The sequence below is a fragment of the Neomonachus schauinslandi genome, chromosome 4, assembly GCF_002201575.2.
Source record: "Neomonachus schauinslandi chromosome 4, ASM220157v2, whole genome shotgun sequence".
Classification (NCBI taxonomy): Eukaryota; Metazoa; Chordata; class Mammalia; order Carnivora; family Phocidae; genus Neomonachus; species Neomonachus schauinslandi.
In genome coordinates this window covers 91,117,816-91,124,050 of record NC_058406.1, presented here as the reverse complement: position 1 = coordinate 91,124,050, position 6,235 = coordinate 91,117,816, and positions in this window count along the sequence as shown.

Sequence of the window (6,235 nt, the reverse complement as noted above, 5' to 3'; positions counted from 1 at the left end):
GGGAAGCGGGTGGGGAAGTCTGATATAGTAGGAGCAGCATCCTCTAGGAGTGGAGTGAGGAGGGGAATGCGCCAGGAGACATAGGAAAGGAGGGGGCTGTTTGCCCCACAGGCATGGGGAGGGAGAATCGGGTGCAAAACCTGCCTCACCCCAGGGCTAGCACGCAGCTTTCAATACCAGAGTCAAATATAGACCCATTTCCATAAAAGCACCAGCCTGCTTCTATAAATACCTCAGCCAGTTTTCCGGGGTTCTCATGTGACTTTGATGCCTACCGACTGCGGGGATCCGTCACCATGGTTACCAGGCCATGTGACCAGCCACTCTTCATTCATGGCAGGTTGCCGCATCCTGGACTGGGGGTGGGGTGGCGAAGGGGGGCTGGAGGGAGGACCGAGGAGAGGGAGAATGGGGATGAACAATGAATAAAGATAAAGTGTCCGGTCTTGGGGGAGACTTGCAGAGCTCTAGCCTTCCTGCAAGGATGCTCTGACAGAATTATTGATCTCTCCAGGCTGGCTGTCAGGGAAGAAACATTTTTACCCAAGAAGCAATAGACATCCTTGCCTGAGTCCGAGAAGCGAAGGTTCAGATCTGGAAGTCACCTTAACAATCCTCTAGGCCTCTACCCTTGTTGTCAGATGAAGAAAACCAGGCCCAGAAAGATGGAGTGACTTGTCCAAGGTCACACAGGGAGTCAGTTGCTAATCCGGAGCAAGAGTAGGGTGTGTGTCAGTAACAGGCTCTTTGCCACCTAACTGGGGCTCAGCTCTGGGCCAGGGGCTGCGGTGGGCCACAGAGATAGAAGTGTGACTCTGGTGAATGGAACTTAGGTATCTTTGCTCCCACCTGGCTGGGATAGGTCTTCCAAGGGAGGTGCAAACAGAGCTCATTTAGTCTGTGCCAAGGCTTGGCCCCACCCCCTGGCTGATAAACGCACAGAGAGCGGCCAATAAATCAGGAAAAGTCCTGTAGCGGCGAGCAAAGCCAGATGTCATCCGCAGTAATCTATGGAAATCTTTTTTTGATGGGCATGTCCCAGATCTGCCCCCTCCAGCTGAATCCCTCAGACATCACCATACCCTGCACCCTTCCTTGCTCGGTGCCGGGGACGAGATGAAGAGTTAAGAAAAGAACGCTCCTTGCCCCCGCAGAGCTACCATGCTTAGGTACATATGGACAAGCAAACAGAAGAGAATCGTGTTAACAAACAGCTGTGCTCGGGGACGTTCTCAGGTCTGGAAGCAGGACCAGCCGCAGAAGTTAGGAAAGGCTTCCAAGAGGAGGTGGGGAGGAGGACATAGCCTGGCAGGTGGATGGGAGGAGCATTCTCAGGGGATGCTGGGAGATGGGACGGGACCTGAGTGCACAGGGTTGGGGACAGCACTCTGCCTGAGGTGGGCCGAGGAGGAAACACTGGCCAGGTGTTGGGGTAGGACGCTGGCGACCACAGAGCCGATTCACATGATTCAGTCCCATGGGCTTCTCAGGCAGCAGTGGAGGGCCCAGGAGGAAACGGATTCAGAGAAGACAAATACTGAAATATTCCTGAAGAAGACAGAGAGTGAACGCAGACCTCAGCTGTGGGTTCTGTCACCACGTGGTCTTGGGACGGATGTCCAGGGGCCCCTACGGAGGTTCAAATCCACCGTGTGGGAGGCTGGTAGCAGCTGAGTGGCCTGGGGCTGGCTCGCTCTCCCTTATTCTTCACCTATGCTCTCCATGGAGCTGAGGACAGAGAGCCCACCTGTTCCGCCCCCCTCACAGACTGAGAGCCTGAGCGTGGGCTGACCGTAGCAGCCCATCCCCAGCCTCCAAGGCTAAGAGCAGGTACTCTGATGAGGAGGCCAGGCCGCCCCGGGTACAGGCCACACCTCCTCTGGGCTTCACACTGGGCCAAGCACTTACCCTGGGTGTGTTTACTTCACCAGGACCTCCAGCTGCTGGAGTCCAGAGACCAGGCCGGGCCCTCAACCCCTCCCCTGGCTGGCAGCAGGGGCCTTGAATGCAAGCACACGCTCATTTGATGCTGGGTGGTATTGAGCCTGCAGTGCAGACAGACCTGAATCGGATTCTGGGCCCCGTCGCACACTTGTGCACCTCTGGGGGACTTAGTCAGACTCTTGGGCCTCAGTAGCATATCTGTGAAAGGGGATAATGACCCCGACTTTGAAGACCAGTTGGGGAAACTAGAGATAAGGAGTACACAGTGCCTGGCATGCAGCAAGTGATTGTAGAAGACAGTCGTCTCTGTATGGTGGGCACATGGGTGGGGGCACTTCCTCGTGGGTCCCCGGCTTCGCACTCTCTCGCCCCAGGATTCTCCTGGGCCTTCCCCCTAGCTAGCACCTTCCTGGGCACCAACCCTTCTACCTAGAATGTCCTCTCGTTTGGCTCCACTCATCAGAAGCCTCTCTGTCCTTCAAAGCCCCATTTCAAGGGCACGCCTCCCTGCTGGCTTGCCCGGTCGCCTCCAGCAGACAGGGTGTCCCCTGGGTGGATTTTGCCAGCACCATCACTGGTCACAGTCCCACAGTGCTGTCCCTCAGCACACAGCATGCCCTGCCTTCAGCAGCAGGAACAAGAACTATCATCGTGGAACACCGTTCACCATGCTAAGGACCTACCGTAATGAGACAGAGAGGGTAAGTGACTTGGCCATGGCCGCACAGCTAATAGGTAGCAGAGATGGAAGTTAAACTCAAGCCTGCCTGGTTCCACAGCTTCTGCTTGGAACTTACTCTTACTTGACCATCTTCATGCTCTCCCACTATAATATAAGCCAGCGCGGTGTGGCAGAAAACAAAACAAAACAAAACACAGCTCCTGGGGTCAGCTGGAAATGGGCATAAAGCAAACCTCTGCCACCGACAAGTTGGGTGACCGTGTGTAAGTCCTTAACCTCTGCATCTGTTTCCTCACCTAGCGTTGTGAGGGGTTTAGCTAGATGATATGACATGCAGCGGGGGGCCCATCCCGTAACAGCGAGTGTCACCCCTCCCGCGCCCTGCTTTCCCCAGGAGGCTGGCTTTGCCGCAGGAGCACGGGCTGGGACTTGAGAGCATACCAGCACCAGCCCCGTTCTAAGGGCTGCTGTGTATCTTTTCATTTTCTTCCTGACACCACCACCACAAAGAAGATACTCTTAGCATCTCCATTTTACAAAACCAGAGCTTCCAGAGGGTGAGAAACTTGTCCAGTGTGACATAACCAAGCCGCAGAGCTGGGATTTGACCCGGACCCATCGGACCTCAAAGCCCGGGCTCTGAACCATGATTCCATGTGGCCTCTCTGCAAGGTAAGGGAGGGATGAGTCCTCTTCCATTTCTGCTGCGAGGTAGTTAAAGCAGGGATCACAGCGTCCATTTTGCAGATGGGAAAGTAAGAGCCTGAGGATGTTAGGTGACTTGCCCAGGTATCAAGCCAGTTGATGGCAGAGTCAGTTCCAGAACTCAGGGTTCCTAAACCCAGTGCTCCACTTCCTCTCTCGCTCCCTGATGCCTGTGGCTGAGATTCTTGGGATGGAGACACCAGGACCCTGGGACCTGGGCCAGGAAGTTGGCCACAGGCCTTAGCCTGGGCCCAAGAAGCCTCCAACCATGGAGGAATTTGCTTTGAAGACAAAGGATGACTCCTGGCAGGGAGAGTCATTCCTATTTCTGTTCCAGACAAATGGTAAGCTGCTGCAGACTCCATGATAAATCTCTTTGCTAAAGATGATGCATCACTTCAGGCTGGTTATATGCACAGAGTCTTTGGACATTATACAAGTCAATTACCGAGACCAAGTTCTCAGCACTGAGCGGAGATATTTTCATCAAGTGGCTGTAACAGAGCCAGCGCCTCCCAGAGATCTGGCTGGGAAGATGGTCCACTTCGAGGCTGATCCCAGGGCAACTGCAGACTGGTGAGACCTGCCCCACAAGCCCCCGAGGAAAGGTGCCCCCACCGCCATCATAATGGCCATCGGGCTGTGCTTGCCCCTGAGGTCACCCCAAGGCTGCTGGGCCAGCCAGGATTATTCTGTCCAGGATCCTAATGTGCCCTCACTCTCTGCTGCCTGGAGTTGGGGAAATAAGTGTCCACTCCAGGCCAAACCCCAAGTACAGAGCTGCCAACAGGGCCTTGCTACCCCAGCCCCGGAAGCACTTCCCCCAGACTCCGAGGAGCTCCTTCCCTGAGCCCAGAGCACTCCCAGGTCATCTCACAGCTCACTGACACTGGCCCCTGGGAACAGCTCCGGGCCAGCAGATCCAGCTTTCCCTCACCCCCCAAACCTGAGAGCACACACAGCTGGTAGTCTGGTGTCAGGAATTTTAAAGCTCCTATGTTTGCTGCTCCGAGAGGGTCTTCCCCTGGCCTGAGTGTGGGGTTGAGTGTTTCAGATCTACAGTTTGAGGTCCTGGCCAGAACACTGGCCTGGAAGGCATGGGCTTCACTTACTGCTGTGTGGTTTGGGGCAGGTCTTTAGCCTCTCTGGGCCCCAGTCGCCTCATCTAAAAATAAGGCAAATGGTTCTTCCTAGCTCCAAAATGCTAAGCTTCATTCTCTGGGATCCCAAGAAGGCGGTTGGAGACGACTGGAGCATAAGAGGAGAGGGCTGAGGGTGGTAACTGATTAAATGGAGAGAGCAGGGGCCTGAGTCACACAGAACTTGAATGTCATGCTAAAAATTTAGGTTTTATTTTAAAGGTAGTGGAGAGCCAGGGGAAATGTTTAAGCATGGGAGTAGAATTGCCAGATTTAGCAAATAAAAATACCAGACAGCTAGTTAAATCTGAACTGGGCATCCTGTATTTTCTCTGGCAACCCTGCATGGGAGGGACAGAGAACGCTCTTTGGCCACCGAGTGGAGAAGGCATTGGAGGGGGCAACACCGGAAGGAGACAGACCATGTAGGATGCTATTATTATATTCCAGGTAACAATTACCAAATTGTAATATTTGTTGAGCCCCTGTTTTTTGCTGGCATGAGGTACTGTGTGCATACTGATGCATCTAATTCTCATGACAAGGTGCGATATCTAGTATCATTTCCATCTGACAGGCAAGGAGACTGCCACACAGAGAGGTTGACTAACTTGCCCAGGTCACACAGCTACTGGCAGAGCTGGGGTTGGAGCCCCAAGCCCACACACTTAACTGCCACCCCGGGAGCCAGGAGAGCTTGAACCCGGGCCAGGCAGTGGGAGCTGGGTGACAGCCCCTGGGTGGGAGTTGGGACACCGTGACCGGCAGAGAAAGGAGAAGGGAGCTTGGGAACTGCAGTGTGTCCCAGCGACCCTCACATTGTCAGATCCCTCGACATTTTTCCAAGCAGGAAGAGGGGCTCATGAGCAAAGAAACTAGCACTTCTTCAGCATCTACTGAACAAACACCAGGCAGGGTGCATGGAGAGCCTCAAAGTATTTAGGGGGCATAATGAACAGGGCATGGTGGTTGACTGGATGTGGAATAAGGGCAAGAGGGAGGGGGAGGAAGACTTGGCACATTCTGGTTTGGGATGGCTGAGGGTGACATTAACCAGAGAAAGCCTTTGGGGTGGTGAACAGCATGGGGGGCTGGGCCCCAGGTGTGGGGTGTGGGAGAGAAGATGTGTTTCAGTCCAGGACATGCTAAACTTCTCAGGTATAAGGCCATGAGGCAATGGAGGCCCAGAGAGGTTCAGTGATTCTCCTGGAGTCACGCAGACTATAGGTGTGAGGGCACAAACAGCAACTGAAGTCTCTTGACTATATCTGGGGTGCTTGGCCCCGACAGAGCCCTAGTCTAGCTTCAAAAATGAGATGAAGATGGAGACACCCCAAAACACAAGTCGTGGTCGGTATGCGGGGGCCACTGTTGGATGCGGGTTCTGGCGTGTCTAGGAGCTCAGCTCTGACAGCAGATCTTGCCCGCTTGACCTCTGAAATCAAAGCCGAGGGCAGAACTGGGCTGTTTTAGGCACTGTGAGCCAAGAACAGTCTCTCTGCAATGGGTTTTCTCCACCTGCAAAAAGAGAACAGTAGCCACAGCAGAGTTGTGTTGAGGATTCAGCAAGGTAAAGACATGGGAAAGCTTGCAGTGTGCAAATATAATCTGTGATTGTGCTATGACTCCATTCTTCTGCCTCTGTCACCACCCCCTCCCCCTTTCGTCCTCCTCCTCTTCCTCCTCTCCCCCACTGCACCCTCCCATCTCCTCCTCTTCCCCCCCCGCCACCCGCCCCCCCCCCCCCCCCCCCCCCCCCCCCCCC